A 17,312-nucleotide genomic window follows, 5' to 3' on the forward strand; every position below is an offset into this window, starting at 1 on the left:
TCTTTCCAATGCGCTATTATTCTACCCGTAAATACGCAGAAGCAAACTTCTATCTATAAATTAATTGTTTAGATCAGTTGTTCTATGATGTAATACTAAGCTTGTATCGTGCGGAAATCGTGCAGTTTCTTGGCTGCAGGCACGATATCTCGTGTATCTGGCATTTAGGCGGTATAGGCATCAACTTTAAACCAATTTACGACGATACATCCATGGATCCATGAGTCTACGTTCGCAAGACGGAAGTCTTTAGTATATGCTCTTCACTGACCACCCATAAATCTTGTTAAATCTATCTAACCGACTGTTAACATCCAGAATTAGCTAGGCTTGTTTGGTCTGAGATCATTGTTCCTCCGACTGGCGTAAGCAACTGACTTTACCTCCAATAAAAATTAATCTATAGAAGTTTTTATGTTTTTAAAGTGAAATAAAGTTGTTGCTTGTGTCTTTTCAGCCAGATGGCCAATGAGTGGCAATCTTGACAGGGATATTTTAGCTCGGTGCAAGTTAGATTCTGCGTGATCTTAGACAAGGATCAAGCAAGTTATAAGCGAGAACTTTAGTAATTACTTTTCGATTCAGGCCCTGCCGTCGCAAAAGAGCGCTCAGATATTAAAGTAGAATGCTTCAAGCAATGCGACTCCCAGCTAGGCAAAAAAAAGCCTTCCTGAGTATTATTGTTTTGCTCCAAATTATATTACGTCTCTTCAAAGGCTCGCACTAGAAGCCTGTAAGTTATAGAATAACACTGCTGCCGTCTTGTGAGAAGGCGTTGCTTTAAGGACCATTTGAGACGTGCATGGAAAATAATACATATATCTGAAATCATGAAGGGCCATGCATTGGCTGGCAACGACTATCATCGACGTTCAAAGTACGAAGATACCTTTACGAGCAGCTTATTCCTTACCTATTTCTAGTTTTCACAAAGATCAGCGATTTCGTTATTGACAAATGCCAGAACTACGATGCCTTAACAAACAGAACAATTGTATCTAATGATGATAAGGGCAACGCGTTCATCCTAGCTATGCCCTCCTTTAAGGAAGTGGCATCCGTGCAGTTAGTAATTGCTTTTATTCATCCAACAACGGCCCTACCCTGGCTGGAGACCTGTATACAGTGTAGTATATTTATGCCATTCTCATAGAGTCAGTGGCAGAACGATTCCATACGTACTCCCCTGTATGATTGTGATGTACGTTAAGTTACCGTTGCCAGTCATCTATCTGTAAATCTATGAAAGCTATTATAGCTATCCTTACATTACCTTTAAGACCAAACGTTCTAAATGCTACATATGGTTCGCTTACATATATTCGTGCATAACATAGGTTATATTCGTGCATAGGTATGATACTTCTATCGATGAATTTACAATGTAAACGAACAGCGTCTATGAAGCAACATCTAGACGCCTATATTGGGCCTACTAGCTAGCATCTTATTCTACCCTGACTAAAATAAATTTAGTATAATGGCATAACGATGATGCTGGTATTATTTTTTGCGTCAACGTTTCCAGTCGAGGCGTCCGCGTCATGATCCTTCTATATAGCCATGTGTTTTCCGAACTTGGTACGAACACAATACGGCTTACTCACAAGACGGACTATTGCCCTTGTATGTGTTAATGTAGATAAGGAGAACAATGTCTGAGCATAGGACGAGCGGTCGGAAAGCTTCCCAGTACACGACAACAATGTATATAATTTGACTGACATCAAGCGATTGTTATAGCCAAGTTTGATAGACGAATAGTCAGGAATATAACAGTTGTGTTAGGCAATAAACTTCATATAGGAAACACGTGACAAATCATTGACTTTTGCGAATCACTTAATCCCAAGACGTTTCGCTCTGCAGCAATCTTCTGTTCTGACAAATATTCATTATTAGCTCAAAAACTATTGAAATGTGCATTTCCATATATTCCTTATTTGAATTGAATGAAAAAAAAAAACAATTAAATGGCCTATTGCGGCTTGAAACAAGCTGAGTCAGCTCGTTTTCAGCGATGCAGATTTTCAATAACATTCTATTCGTTGACTTCTCTACAGCAAGCTTAATGGACAAAAGTCAATTCGTAAACTAAACACTAGCGAGCCAGAAAGCGACCCCGCCAACAGCTGATGTACCTTGTCGTCTGCATCGAAATCCACGACTTTCAATCGGCCAGTTTTACATTACGTTATCGGGAAGTTAGCTTTCACTGCACACAAGCACATTTTTACAAATTATAGTATTTCTCGTCAATCGATCACGTATCAGATTTTTGGCCCTTCTTCCAGTTCGCGGCACTTCCGAAAATCGAACGCGGCTCGCTGCTGCAACTTTTGTTCCCGACAGGTTCCAGTTATCGACGCCATGAAATACGCCCAAACTTCTTTAAACAAAAAAAAAAAAGCGAGCTTATTCCGTTCCTCGGTTAACCAGTTTGCTGGTGCACAGCTTACAGTGCTATAAGCCTTGCCCCTTCCAGATCGTGCTGATATTTTTTTTTGGTCCCACGGTTGCCAGTTGTCGTCAGATACATCTAGGTGTTCCCGAGTCACCGTAAATCCCTCTCGGCCACTGATCTGGCGAGGTGATAATGTTTGCTTGTTATTTGTTTTCAGCCTCGTCGTTGTCATTGTTAACGTCGAAGTTGTTATTTGCAGCAGCAACAGCATCATCAGTGGCAATGAATATTGATAACAGCAATAGTTCTATTCGGCCATCAAGAAGAATGGGAAAAAGCCCCAACAAAAAGGGCAAAAAGAACGTTTTGCAAGTGGCAACTGTCGAAATAGCGACGCCAAGCGGACCATAGTCACAAAAGCACAGACCCGAAACAGCTGATTCGACAGTAATACCGGCACCTTCACATTACTGCAACTACTTCCATTTGGCCACCATTGCCATGAGTCGCGTTGAGCGTTGACCGCCGACCAAATGCTCCCGCCCACAACTCAACTCAGTTACTTTGCTTGATTTTGCCTGTATTACGCGCGGACGTCTGTTGCAGACAACAACTATGGGTACGACCGCAAACAACTTCGATTTGATTCAGTGCAGCGTCAGTTGTAGAACCGTCAAACTGTAGCGAGCCCAAGCGCGCCATCGGCGGAAGCAGACGAAATTGTCGAAACAAAAACAAGATGATCTCTGCCGTCGTCGTTGGTCCGGTATCGCCATGATAGCGATGAATTGCACGCTCACGCAAACACACCAGACATTGCGTACCGTTTACCACGGCAACGACAGCAGCAGCAGTGGCGGCGGCGGCGGCGGCGGTAAAGTCAGAGTCGTCCTGAAGCCATCACGAGGTGTTCGGCATCGATCGCAGTAGCCTTTTGACTTCTCGCGCGATTCATACGAAGTATCTGCGACTCTGACAATTAACGTGAATGGTAGGACAAGATGTAATGTTTCTGATATAAAATGACCATTGAGTCACACCGTGATAGTATTAAACTCTATAGAACGCAATCGGACTTGATTCTACCCAACGCAGGGTTCTTTTTTTCTATGATAGAATTTTGTTGTATAGTTTTTAGCAGTTCGAGAGGACGATAGCACGAAGGAAAGCTCTTTGTGTTTATAGATATAAATCTAAATTAGCTAGATATAAATCAAAATTGGTATTCATATCACACTGTCTATAGTAATATCGATATGATAACACGACATACGTCTGGCCGGGCGTGTTTGTTTCTGCTGTCAGGATCTCCGACTTTACGGCCAGTCAGTAATAACTTCTAAGATAAGGGTATTTATTTACAAGATATTTACAGGAATCGCATTCAACAGCAGACGTTCATTGAAAATTTGCCATTCGTATCACACAATGGATTACCGACAGGGTATTAGTGGAAACCGTAAAAATTCGAGAAAATCCTTAATCTGATTGTAGGCTAGTACGGTTATCGGATGGGGCCTCTGGCGACTACTTTCAGCGCGCGCAAATAAAGACTGCAAGAGTCAAATCTGGAGAGAGAGGCAAATTCTGTTTTTTTAGGATTCTCGCCTATGGCTTCCGACTAGAAGCGTATTCGATTATAGACTATGTTTCGATCTGATTAATTATTCACTAAGATTCTTAATACTGCGACGTACAATGAAATAGAGCGCAACAGGTACATTATGCTACATCTAGCATTCAGTTTTAGCCAGGCGGCGTCTGTGATTGCCAAACTCTCATTATGAAAGGCCTCTGAATCGATGTGAGGCGCGATCTTTAAATGCACCACATCTGAATCTAGCTTCTGTTTAAGCTAACTGCGCCATGTTCAGAAGAGATGCCCTTTCAAACGCGAACGTTGGTGCTAGGACGAATCAGACGCCTCATATCGACGCGCATATTCGAAGTAATATCAAAAATATACCGAGCCATGGCCCAAGCTGACAAAGGGGTCCAGGGTTTAGTGGGTGAGAGTCCCACAGTACCGGACATTGGAGCAGATTTGTCATGCCCATGCACGGTCTGCATAATGCATTTGCCCTCAACCTCCGAAAAAAGAAATATCGACGCGCATAGAACAACGAAACTCGTATGACAGTTATTTTTACACCCACTAACATCTAGTTTAATATAACGTACATAGTGTGTGTGTTCCGGTATGGCCGTTAGGAATAATTTCGTCAGACAGTTGGCTTCCAGCAGAAGATACGCCGCGTGCCTAAGGGTTCGAACCTAGATTATAACGTGTCCCTAAGGTTAACAGACAAATCAACACACATAATCTAACAGCGAATAGACTGCGAATGTGGTAATGAAGAATGAGCCACGTGCGAAGGCTTGCACGGGCTGTTCCGTAAAGTTTGACATTCTGAAAAACACATTCGAATGCCGTAATGGAGATACGTCAAATAGGCCCATATATGAGAAAGGAAGCACGATCCTTATTTTTCCTTAAGTTGGACAAAGTAAGCAAAAAATAGATGATTTCTCACTGTTCAATCATCAGCTTTAATATTTAGAGATTACGGTTTGCTACAAGTGTGACAGTCCTAAAGTTAAAATTTCTGTAGTATTTTCTCGAAATTATTTGATGGCGTAGTTTCACTGAGTGGAAAATGAAACTTCTGGAACCGAAGTTAGCGGCGGAGTAACAACGAAAATACAATAGTGTGTACGATGTTGTACTCATGCGTCACTTGTTCTTCCCACAAGGAACTAACCACTCTTTAATATTGCTGTAGCCGTATCTATGTTCATTGCCGCGACGAAGTGAAATTAAGCACGCAACTTATCATCCGCGTACCTTCAAGGTTCTTGGATTGCCATTCACCATCTTTCTGGCCGGATTTTACCGGCGGTGCACGATATACGGACGGACGCTGGCCAGTACGCTAGTTTGAAGAGTCGCCAAGCAGCAACCTGCAATCGCGCCGGAACATCGACAATGCACGACTTAACGACGGTTAGCCGTCTTCCATGGCTCCCATTTCGAAGTTGGTCTTTTTTGTTTGGGGCGATGCTTCGCGTTTTAGCGGCGGATCAGCAACAATGTTGCAGAACAACTTAGAATACAACGAATGAAATAAGCTATCAGGAAAAGCAAAACAAAAGTTACAGTAGAAAAAGTAACAATTTTTGCAGGTGGCACTAGCACCAACAGCATGACCTCTACCTCCGCCAGATCCGCCCGCTAGTGTAGAATCAAACTCTAATCAGTTCCTCGGTTAGCAGCTTTCGAAGTGTCCTTCCTCAGCTGACGCCGATCATTGAGTTGTGTCGTTACCAACAGTAACGTTCGGTGCCTCGTGCGATTCTATTTTCTTGTAGGGTCATCCGCTGTTGTTGCTATCCGTCTGTTGCCTTAATTGAAGTTCAACATCGTCGGCAGTGACGTTATTTCCATAAAACCCAACTGCCACTAGTAGTTTTCTTTACTGACATTTACGTCATTCCCCCCCCCCCCCCCTACTGCGTTCCCGTTGATACGTTCGATCACGGGCTAATATTGACGCTGTCTAGGTCTGGATTACGCTGGAGTCGAGACGCCGGCCTAAAAGGCTACTGACCGCAATCCCGGTAATGTGTTCTGGGTGCGCGGACTGACGGATCTACTGTTCAGCGATGCCTCTATGATGCTGATAGTGACTCGTGATCAGGGTGCAGTAACGGACGCCGCAGCGTTTGTAGTATCCGGCCGAAGACACACAGTAACGAGCGGACGTTATGTGAACTCTGTGCGTGGTTTTGTATCGGTTTTAGCTAATCGTTGCCGGCGTTTCTACTTGCGATGCTGCAGATACTGATTGTCAGCAGACGTTTCGTTGTCGTGTTGTGCCTTGACAGATCTGAAGCTTTCAACTTGGCACTTGCTTCTAGCTCAAATATCCGAATGCGAAAACGTACTAGTATTTCTACTTATGCAACTGGTCCAGTTGTATCTCGACTTACTTCTTCTATTTATTCTCTCGCAGTGATTGCGTATCTTCATTCGACAAACACTACATTACAATAGCACAAGTACGACTGCTTCTAGAACTACTCCTATTCCATCAAACAGGGCTATAGCAATAACAAAAAGTTGGTGGCCTGTTTGTTTTTCCATAGTTTTTCACCATTGTGGTTCTAGGCCGTTTGCAAGCACTGTCTTGCTGTGGCAGTCAAACCCCATGGTATGGTGTGATATTGTTGTCGTTGTCGTCGTCGTCGTCGTCGTCGTGGGTAGCTTTTCGCATTGTATTTTCTTCTGCTTTTGTAAAAGTCATTGACTGTCTCGTGGTTCCCGGCGGTACGCCTTGACGGCTTTTATTATTATCACTGTTGTTGTTATCTGAAGTACTGCGTAACTGGAACTAGAAGCCTCGGACTGGCCGCTGCCACCACAAGCCTTGCAAAAGTCCAAAAAAACTCGAGATAGAAACAGTTAGCATAGTTGACAGCCGATGGCTATTGATTGATGGTATTGTGAATACGTCTGGGTGCCTATTTGTGTGTGTTGCGATGCCGTCAATGCACGCACATCTGCTGCTGGTCTACTGGTGTTATGTTTTTTTGGTTCCCATTTCACTGGTCGAAAATACTTTGCGCCAGTCGAACAAAACGAGACGCACCATTTGTAGCTGCTCTGAGAACCGCAACTGGCCATGCATTTGGATAAGGACCAGTGGTCTGGGTTAGTCAAGTTTTCTGACCAGATGGTGCTACTTAGCATAGACCAATCGGTCTGCCGGAGCAGAGAACAACGGCATAAAAAAGTATACGTCCTACAATCATAAGGAACAACGTTGAGTTTTGTGTAATGTCTTGTTTTTCAAGTTTAACTAAACCTCTAAGCTTCTTATAACTTCTAAAGAGAATTCGTTAGTTTTAAAGAAGCTAGACATCTCGTTTCACTGCACAAGAAAGTTAGGCGTTAGTAAATGTTGGCAGGCGTGCCTAACCTGCCGTTGCGAGATCACCGGAAGCCAATGTATTTAGTCTGAAGCTTCTCTTCCCAAAAATTCCGAATTCTATCTGATGTGATATTTTTGCATCGAGAAACCCTTTACCATAAAGGCTAGCCTCGTCAACTAGTCCCATCGCATAGGCATTATGCGAGCTCGAATGAAGTCTCGCAATGAATGAGTGAAGAATCATCCACGGTAGTAGATAATCGTATCTCCGTCTTAGGTATTGAGAGACTTCTGCTCATCATACACAGCTGTGCCCTATGAAATCTCGTTAAATAAGCGATATGTCTTCCAGCGCTGGGAACCTTTTCATGGCAATTCCCAACAGCCCGAGCGAGCAGTAAAACAGTGAACTCATATCGATGATTTGTGAAATGATTCATTTGCAGCCCATTGCACAGTCAATGAGTCGTTCACGCATTATACCTTTGATTATCCTGGCCTGTTCCCTATACCACAATGGCAGCGACAGTGATTTGTGTGGATCTAGTAATATAGCCTTGATTTGAATTGTGGAGACGCTTTACCTGTTCCCGCTTAGCGGAGGCCCTAGCGGATTCCGGCAAGCGAGATTTACGATTGACTTTCAAAATACCTACATTACATTGGATGAGCTTGCTAGCCTTTTTTTTTTTTTTTTTTTTTTTTTTTTTTTTTGGTTAATTATGTGATACGTAAGAAACGGTAGTTCAGTCCTTTCAATTCGTACGTTCCCGCTGAGGAGTATACCCCAACTATTGTCCTAACCTCCCCAAAGAACATCAAAACAAATAATACGTCCGTCCACACCAGTTGATGTCCTTTGTCCTTCTTGCTCACGCACCACTTACCAAAAAGCGTATTGCCGTAAAAATAACCCCAACTGGCTTCAAAATGCCTTCACTCTTCCTGCTAGGAGCGACGGATCAAGTAGCTGTTATGACTGTTACTGCCGGATTAAATAAGTTGATCAGGCACCAGGATGCCACAACGGTGCAAGCGGTGACGCGCTTGCGTGGAGGGAACATTTGTACTGGATTGCTTTCCTGTGACTGACAGTGCTAGATGATTTGTATATGTTCACCGCCAGCCGTTCACCGTTGAGCTGCTAAACCCCTCTTCCCGCCCCCGGAGGCCATTTCCATTCCTAACGTCATCCCTTCATTTATTTAATCTTCCGTAACACGTCCGTAACGACGTCGTCATTAACAAATACAACAAACGCTCGTGCAACGAGCTGCTGCGACATTTCAGCAATTGTAACAGCTGTTTTTAGTTGTTAACTCCCGCTTTCCTAGAGCTACTCGCGCAACCGGTACCGACATCAAAACCCATCACTACAATCAACAGCATCATAAATAGCAGCGATGGTTTCACCACTCGCAGAATGACTAGGGCCGGGGGGCAGCGGCGCGGGGGCTGACCGACCGACCGACCGACCGGCCGTCCGTCCATCCATCCCGCGATCACCAGCTGCTAGCCAGCCAGCGACAATCGTACGATTATTGTAAGAATGTAAGGACACCGTTTGACTTACCCTGGTAACAACCGGTAATACTAACGAAATTGACAGCGGGCTCTGGTCTATATGTTGTAACCAGTTTGATCGTAAGAAACCAATCGACCGATAAAGCAACCAATCAACTAAAACTACTAACCAATACATGAATCAAGCGACTAAGAAATTGAAAAGTTATTTTCGAGACGCTGTTGATTTACGCTGTGTTGATTGCCCCGTCTGGTTAACCCCGATGGGCTGGTTATTACTATCGGCTGATTATTTTAGCAGTTGCGAACTTCGGCTTCGAACGGCAACAGCAGCGAGAGAAAAGGACACAAGAACACTCGTAGTGATACGAATATAATAAAACTAGAACCCGTTGAAATAATAATGTTTGTGTTATAACAGGATAAGGGCAGAAACAGTGTTGCTACAATTATGCTTTCGTTCGTATTGTTCCTACGGCAGCAGACACCGAAATCACGTTGACAGTGATCGGCATGGGGCAACGTGAACGAATATACGAGACTAAACCGTCTCGATGGCTGATGTTTGCGGTGTGTACTGACTCTTTATAGAAATAATGGTAGACGGAACGCGTGCTTCTTGAGCCAGTGTACGGTGTTAATACGCACACATGTGACGCTATTCGATGCTCCAGATTACTGTGGTGGGGTGCGATGGGGATCGGTGTTGTTGTTCTCGTTGCGGATGACTTGTTGTATTACGATACAGGTGATTGCCGCTCATTATTGTCGAGAATATGCTGATGCTAGCGGTATTGTGGATTTCTATTGGTTCTCATCGTCGTGGCTGTTACGGTCCGATTTCTCTGTGTGATTGATACACGGTCGCAGCAGCGGTACCAGCGGGCCCTTCATAATCTACATTGGAAAATTTGTAAACACTTCTTGTTATCCATTCTAGATATATCATGTTAGTGTAATGCGGTTTTTTTCTTAAGCGTCCTACGGCTTGCCGTGTTTTATTTCCATGTGTGCTGCCACTTGTGCGTCCTGGTCACGTAACTTATTGTATGAAACGCGCATCTTAGAGAGACTGTTTCGAGTCGTAGATTAGCCTACTTAGAAAGATTCAGACTTCTCAGGCATAGTCTATTAATCATCGAGAAGACTCCCGAGAAGAAGACCCTGTCAGCGTAAGTGGAGTCAAGACTCCCGAATGTTCCGTATCATGCGAAGCCTTTATAACTTCATAAATGGCTTTAAAAGGTTACGAGACAAGTAAATACGTATTGTCTAATCTAATATACTTTGTTTAATCACTTCATCAGTCCACTTCCTTTGCGACCTTAATCGTAGGTTGTTGTTTTTCTAGATCGTAGTTGGAAGCATTCTAGCTTAGCGTTCAGCCTACAGCGCACGGAACGAAACTAGTCACTACCTTTGAGCATGTAAAAACTAACCGAGCAGGACACTTTGATCGATACAAGAATCGTACGAGTTTTTTAGGTCGCTGCTCTTAAAAATCGGCATCCAATCAAAAGAAAAGCCCCCTAGATCAGGCGTCTTACTTTGTGCATCGTACCATATAACGGGAAAGTAACCTACAAGTGCATCATAAGATGAAACTAATATCTATCACAATTTTCGTGGCGGAGATTTTTTCGTTTTTGTTTTTTACGGTGCTCGATTCGATTCGAAAAAGCATCGATTCGATGAGCAAGGTACAATAGAGTCGACGGTAAACATCCCCCGTTCCCCCGCGAAGCGCCTGGGTCTTCTAGCCGCGCAGTGCTAGTAGTGAAAGCCCGTAAGAATGACATGGCGCCTAGTGCACTTGGCATATGGTAAGCCGTCGACACATACTAGAAGACAAACAAACAGAGAGTTAAGACGTAGCTACTTAGAGGGGGAACAAACGTCAAATAGATATCTAAATATATTGTAAATGTGTTATAATTGCGAGCTTCATGGCATTGTGCGCGCAACGAATCGAGCTTTGGCACCGTAAGCTGTAATTTGTCGGGTGGCATGACAGCGCCAAAATGAGTTGCACCACAATGATTGCTAGGAAATCACTTTAAAATTGATTTCTTGCCTCTGCGGCGGAACAAATGTATCTCTGTTGATTCTGTGGCGCAATGCCTGCCTTTTAGAGGCATTCAGTGGACTATTGACATGTATGGTCGTCAGTCTTGCTTGATGCATATTGTACATTTTCAGAAAATAGCAGTGGTCCCATATGATCCAAAGACGCGGCAAAAACGCGCGTCTGGAAATTTAAACGTTTTATTTTTACAAGCCCCCTTTGGCTAGCCATGAAAGCAGTTTCCCTCAGTTCAATAGACACTCTTGTGGCATTTTTGGCAGTGCTCGCTATTCGCTCGGAACTTCATTACAACGTAAAATTAAACTCAGCGGAACGACGGGAAGGAGTGTAAAAACGTTTTGCTTTCTACAGGTACAGTATTACTTAGCTCTTTGAATCACTTCTTCAGGAAACAAACATTAAGAGTGGGGCTGCTACGGAACCCCTTAGTCCGTGACATAAGCTTTCGTTTAAGGAAATGTTAGTGCTTAAAGTAAAATTAGTCGCCCTCGAATCTGTATTAATTGTAATAAATCTATGTGCACATCTATATGGTTCTCAACCAATTATTGACAACGTATTTATGCCAGACAGCTGATTTTTAGAAACGTATGGATCTATGGACTTTGGAAACGCATGCCTTATCATCTCCTCTCCTCTATACGTTAGAGTATATACTAACGAGTTGTACAAGAATGAATGGGAGTTCGAAACTGTCTACGAGCCAGTATAACGGCCCTACAAGTTTGTCTAGTATAAGATCGCGTAAAAATCTTTTTCTTTTTTTTTTCCGTTTAATTTCTGAGCGAAAACTTGTTAAGTATGTATGTGTTAGATCCGACATGGCTCTATCGTGCGTTGCGGTATTCATTTTGTACTGTCAGTGTTCAATCGATGAAAAAAGTACCTTTTAACTGGTAAATCTGTGTGGTTTTACGCCCTCTTCTATGCAGGGTTTACCAGCATTGGCGAAGCAGGACCCGCATAGCAGCAGTTCAGCTGCGGTTGTGACCGCGCGTATTATCCATACAGACGCAAGGTCGCGGATTAAATGAGATACGATATACTGTACAAATAGAACGCTGTATAATACTGACTTTTGCTTCTTCGAGTTATTTCTTTTTTGTCTAGACCGCGTCGCAATAGAAGGCCCTCCTGCTATCATATAATGCTCTACAGAAGGGTGCCTCTTAACACCGAATGACACTCTAACACAGTTTTCCACACGCAAGCTAGATGTAGTACATCATAGGCGTAGGGCACTTAGGAACCTTATTATAGATAGACGACACGACAAAGCTAACAATGAAAAAAGTAGAAGCTTCTGCCGGCACCACAATACGATATCTGTGTGAAATTCAACTTCCTAAGCAGGCTGTTCATTTGGCTATAGCAAACTATTGGCGTGGTTTCTGATCACTTTCACTACTGATCATTGTTATCGCTTCTCTGACAGTTCACAGTTTCGTACTAGTGCAATTATGCGGATCCGCTTTGTTGCTTTTATGGCCGGCGACGGCTCTCTGCGACTACGCTGTCCAGCGCGCATATGTCGCCAATGAAACTAGGCGCGGGTAGCATATGGCACGGCGAAGTGCCGCTGAAAGTAAACCGAAGCGGTGATACCATCGAGAAAAAATCCATTCTTTAACGACCTAACAACAACAGTTAACACAGTGAGCTCAACCCAGTTCAGTCTAGTTTGGCCAGTTGTATGTTGGCCTGACCGTAGCGTCATACTACGTAACGCTGCGGCTGGTTAACCGAACCTCAAATCAAAGTCATGTAAATCCTAACTCATGTCGATGGAATATAGCAGGTACCCCGTAGTCCAAAACTGTTGTTCTTCATGATGTCGACGGCCGTCAGGGAGACGTTTTTTGGGGAAAGGGAGGGGTGTCGACATTTACCAACAATCTGTGCGTGTCCACGTGCGACTTGCTCCGCGTCTTGCGTTAGCTAGAAGAAGCACAGAAGGGGCAAAACGACAAGCAGGTTTGTTGGCCGACGAATGTTATCCGCGTGTCCGCGAGTGTGGTAACCAAAAATACACATAGATGAACGCACATTATGTATGTATGTATGCATGTATATATTTATATATCAGCCGGCTAAACCAATGACCGAATGGTGGCGGTGCTAGCGAACCCGCCTGTCAAAATTTATCGGCTTCGTCGCCCGCCGAGAAAAGTAACGGGAACGCGGCCGTGACTATCGTTGTCCATCCGCGCACTATCAACCCCACGTGTAGATCATCGTATTCGAACGAGTCAAGCGCCCCAATGCCATCGTCGTCGTCGTCGTTACAAAGCCAACGCAGAATGTGCTTTTACAATCTATAATAATAACAACAACAACAATGATGATAATAATAGTTATAATGATGTAATAAAATCTCGATAACAATCGTGTGCCGGCTGCGCCACGAAATAGATTTATGAATAATAAATGCTACTTCGTAGACTCCGTCATTGAATTGTACTGCTTGTTGTACCAGTACATGAACTTTTAACGGCATTTTATTAATGGCAGGGAATCTTTGTTACGGCTAGCCAAGGAAAAGCAATTGTAATTGCTTGTTCATCCATCCAACTGTGTCAACGTCGACAAAAGCGACAACAGGCAGCAACAACAACAGCAAAAGCGCCGCAATTGTCATAGTTTCGTGCTGGTTCATGGGCGTTTCGTCATCCTGAAAGGTAGTATTAGATAATTAGATGTGCTTTCTCCCCTGATCCACCTGCAGCCTTACGTCCGACCACTCACCGATCTGGCAAATATTTCCTTGATGGCTGAATGAAATAAGAGGTTCTGATGACCGATTTTTCTCGACAACAGCTTTAAGAAAGGACAGCAAACAATTGCGTGATGGCGGCTGCTAGTAGCCAAGCCAACTAGTTGGCCGGGCGGCCGGCCCGCTGACCAGCTTACGGTCTACGACGTTGTCGTAATTCGCGTTGGAACTTCCTCTCGCCCGTTACTCAACGGATGAATGTGATGACGGAAGGTGAACGGAGCAAAGATGGACAAGCATTGCTGACGCAGATGACTTTAGCCTCAAAGCTGCTCTTCTGCGTGGAGGGGCAGAAAGAGCATATCGCTATGTCTTGTGGCAAACGATTTTCAGCGGTCTTCAATAGCGCGCTCATCCCTGTTAAGGCTTTACTACTCTTCGAATAGGTCGCAGTCAGCTGAAGGTTGTGACGACGGCCAACACAGATATTATAATACGAGCGCATGTAGCGTTCGATTCATATCTTTTCGAGACGAATTCTTTTCGCGACCATAACCAATGATGCCACCGTGGCAGAAAACGAAAGAGAGAGATTCTATGCACTTTGGTAAACCGGTAAAGCATTGCCATTGTGTGGATCTAATGTCACTAGTAAGCTAAGCCAATAGCAGTGAACAACTTGATTCTCTGTGTGTGAAGATCATCAGAGATTTTTTACAAGTTGTCCCTGTGTATATGATGACAGAACATGGTTTCTATACAGCATGTATGCTAATTTCTGTCCATCATCAACTATTAGATGTTAGAAGATCAAAAGGCTTTATTCCAGTATGATATGGTTTGCAGATTCTGAGTCCAAACAATGTTTTTTGTTTGTTTGTTTGTTTAGTATACGTTATGGTTAATCGGAGAACTGGCCTAAATCTAAGCTGATGCATATGCGATACGTTAGCCTGTGACCGCCACAAGCGATATTGCCAAACAGAACTGCCAGTTGGGGCAGTAAAACAATTTTAAATACTTTCCTATTTGTTTTATCTGGAAAGAGTGAATTACTACGATGCTATCCGTAACGTAAAGCTACGAAACGAAACCCTTCAATAGGTTATGTTATTGAGATACACTTGTAAGCAGCAACCGCATATATATATATATATACATATATATATATCCAGAAGTATTGAACAGTTAATGTATACCTAGAGGAAGCGGGAAATGGAGTGTATTTTCATATACAGTTCTACCTTTTTTCGAAAACAAACAAGATATACTCGGAAATCAATTCTGATCAATTTCTAAATACGTACACGAGAAGTGCGAAGTTCGCCGAAGGCCTATTATATGCATATCATGTAAAGCAAGTGGCGACAATGTTGCCTGCAGTTCCTGCGCTCGTTTGCCTGATGTATATATATTGTCTCGCTAGAAAAATAGGCCAGCTTTACTTTCGCAGCAAAAGATGTTTCTAAAGCACAAACGATTTTCCCTCTCTGATCTCGATTTGTCATTCAAGGCGGAACGTTCACTAACACATAATAAAGTCATAATTCCTCATTTATTTCTAAACAGTTAATAATAACTAACAAACGAATTAGTTGCAAAAAGATCTCCAAATTAACTAGTGGGTAGAGATACTTAGTGGTGAATATTCATGCTCCTGCTTAAGCCAACCAGTGTACGCGCCATCTCGCTGATAAAACAATGTCCTGCCAAAAAATGAGCGCTCATTCCGGTCCCGATGGATTGTCACCAACTCTTGCGAATCACTTTTGCCCAAACTACCTGGGTCAGATCGTCCATCCGATCAGAACCCCTTCGTTATCGGCACTTTCAACTGCAGCAGTTAATATTACTACAATTACTTGAACATTGCCACATTTTTCTTTCTTGTGTTTAATCGTTATTGAAGCCGCTGCTGTAGCTGCTGCTTTTCGGCGACGGGAATAATAGCGTTACCGAAGTCCGCGTAAAGCAAAGGTTTTCAATCAATTTGTTAGCGTCTCTGTCACTTTCCCACTGCCAACTAGCAACGAGCAATCATTCGTCCAACTATATGAGCAATTATACGAGATACGATGACGGTAATGATGATACGTTAGGCAATCTTGAACGGCGGTCCTGTTTCGTAGCAGAAGATGCAGCAGACGTTGCACTGACAACAGCGACAGGGGTAACTGGCAACTTCCGCTGCCGCCAGCGTACCTTTCAGCCTCCATCACCTGCTCCCCCCATTCTCCCGGCTAATGATTGTCGGGGCAAGTATATATATATATATATATATATATATATATGCAGCTTCTTCGCAATGCTCGACATGAGCATCATCACCTAGCTGATCGTACTATTTGCTGCGGGGTTTTCAGTTTTGGATTTCATGGCTGTCCTACCGTAGCCCGAGTCGCATTAGTAGTTATGCTTGCACAGAGACACAGTCTAACAAAATGGTAAGCGGTGCAATTAAACATGGCCCTAGCTCATTTTACGAATCGACCTCGTATATATGTGCTGATATCTAGATAATTAACGTCTGTTCTCAGAGAATCTCATGCCTTGCAATTTACTGTTGATTTGTTGGTTAGTTCTACTATTTAGTTACGCAGTCAAAGCGAAATAAGCATTAATGAACATTTCACTGTTCAAGTCAAACCTACTAACAATAATAATGCGTTCGGTGAGCGTTTTGCGTCATGATCCCTACTTTTCCCTATTTTTTTAACTGGATAGGTTTGAGTTCAAGCTTGAATCGTTTTATGAGTGTAACAATGGTTTGTTTTTAACCTACTCAAGACGATTTTGACCTTTTAGCGGAGATCCAGCAAAAAATCTATATTTGCTTGTTTATATAATAAAAAGCGTATCTTGGAAACTAACTCGATACTTGCCTATTCCTGAGAGCGGAACTAATGCACAAGTGAAAGAAGAAAAAAATATGGCAATCCTTTTAATTTATTCCAAAAATAATAATATATAGCAATAACTGCAATCTAACCTCTGTCGTGGTATTCTATCTACAGATATTAGCCCTCAGCCAGCTGTGTCAATATGCGGGCCGAGCGTCGATGCTATCGGGTTGACGCTATTGAAAAACGTCACGCCATGAGGAGGTATTGCCGATCGTAACTTCTGCGTATTGCCAAATATCATAGTACCATCATTGCGAGTGACCCGAATAGCTCATGGAGATATGTTACTGTCTATTATTCAGTGCGAAATAAAGCTTGTAAGCTCCTTTAAGTTAATTTTGTTTATTACTATTACTAGTTAGTCGTTGCAAATGAGACATTTACTACACAGAGTCCTTAAAGCTATGGACGGCACATGGGTTCAGCTTCCTTTTGAATCGGCCGGATGCCCTTAGTCTTAGAACGGTGTGGTTTGATGAAGAATACGATGAAAAAATTAGGCGGTTTCAAAGAATGTATTTCTTTGGTTTTTTGAAGAAGAGGTCTGCCGATGTCAACAATGCTTCCAGCAGAACCGTCATTTAACCAGAAGGACGCTGCCACGTGTCTATGCGTTGTTTTTAAGACTATACCTATATAGGGAGTGACCCTTCTTTGCATCTGCTAGAAGGGTCACTCCTGGCGGCTATTTTTATTCGTATTCGGCACGCTTACACCTTTAATAAGAAGTCTAAACTACTAGCCATATTGA

The 17,312-nt window shown here is 43.1% G+C and overlaps 2 long non-coding RNA genes across 2 annotated transcripts in view; one reads left to right on the plus strand and one right to left on the minus strand.

The window, feature by feature from the left end:
- The window catches only part of LOC147757998 (uncharacterized), a 66,663-nt gene extending 64,389 nt beyond the window's left edge, over positions 1–2,274 (minus strand). Inside the window, exon 1 of the long non-coding RNA XR_015320935.1 lies at positions 2,142–2,274. This is a non-coding gene — a long non-coding RNA (uncharacterized LOC147757998). The remainder of the gene's footprint in view (positions 1–2,141) is intronic.
- Positions 1,934–16,897, plus strand: LOC147757999 (uncharacterized). Its single transcript, XR_015320942.1, has 2 exons — positions 1,934–3,395; positions 16,673–16,897. It is a non-coding gene; the product is annotated as an uncharacterized LOC147757999 (long non-coding RNA).
- Positions 16,898–17,312: the final 415 nt, after the last annotated feature.

This window comes from Varroa destructor, unplaced genomic scaffold (genome assembly GCF_002443255.2).
Source record: "Varroa destructor unplaced genomic scaffold, Vdes_3.0 BEIS01000002.1, whole genome shotgun sequence".
NCBI classification, from domain to species: domain Eukaryota; kingdom Metazoa; phylum Arthropoda; class Arachnida; order Mesostigmata; family Varroidae; genus Varroa; species Varroa destructor.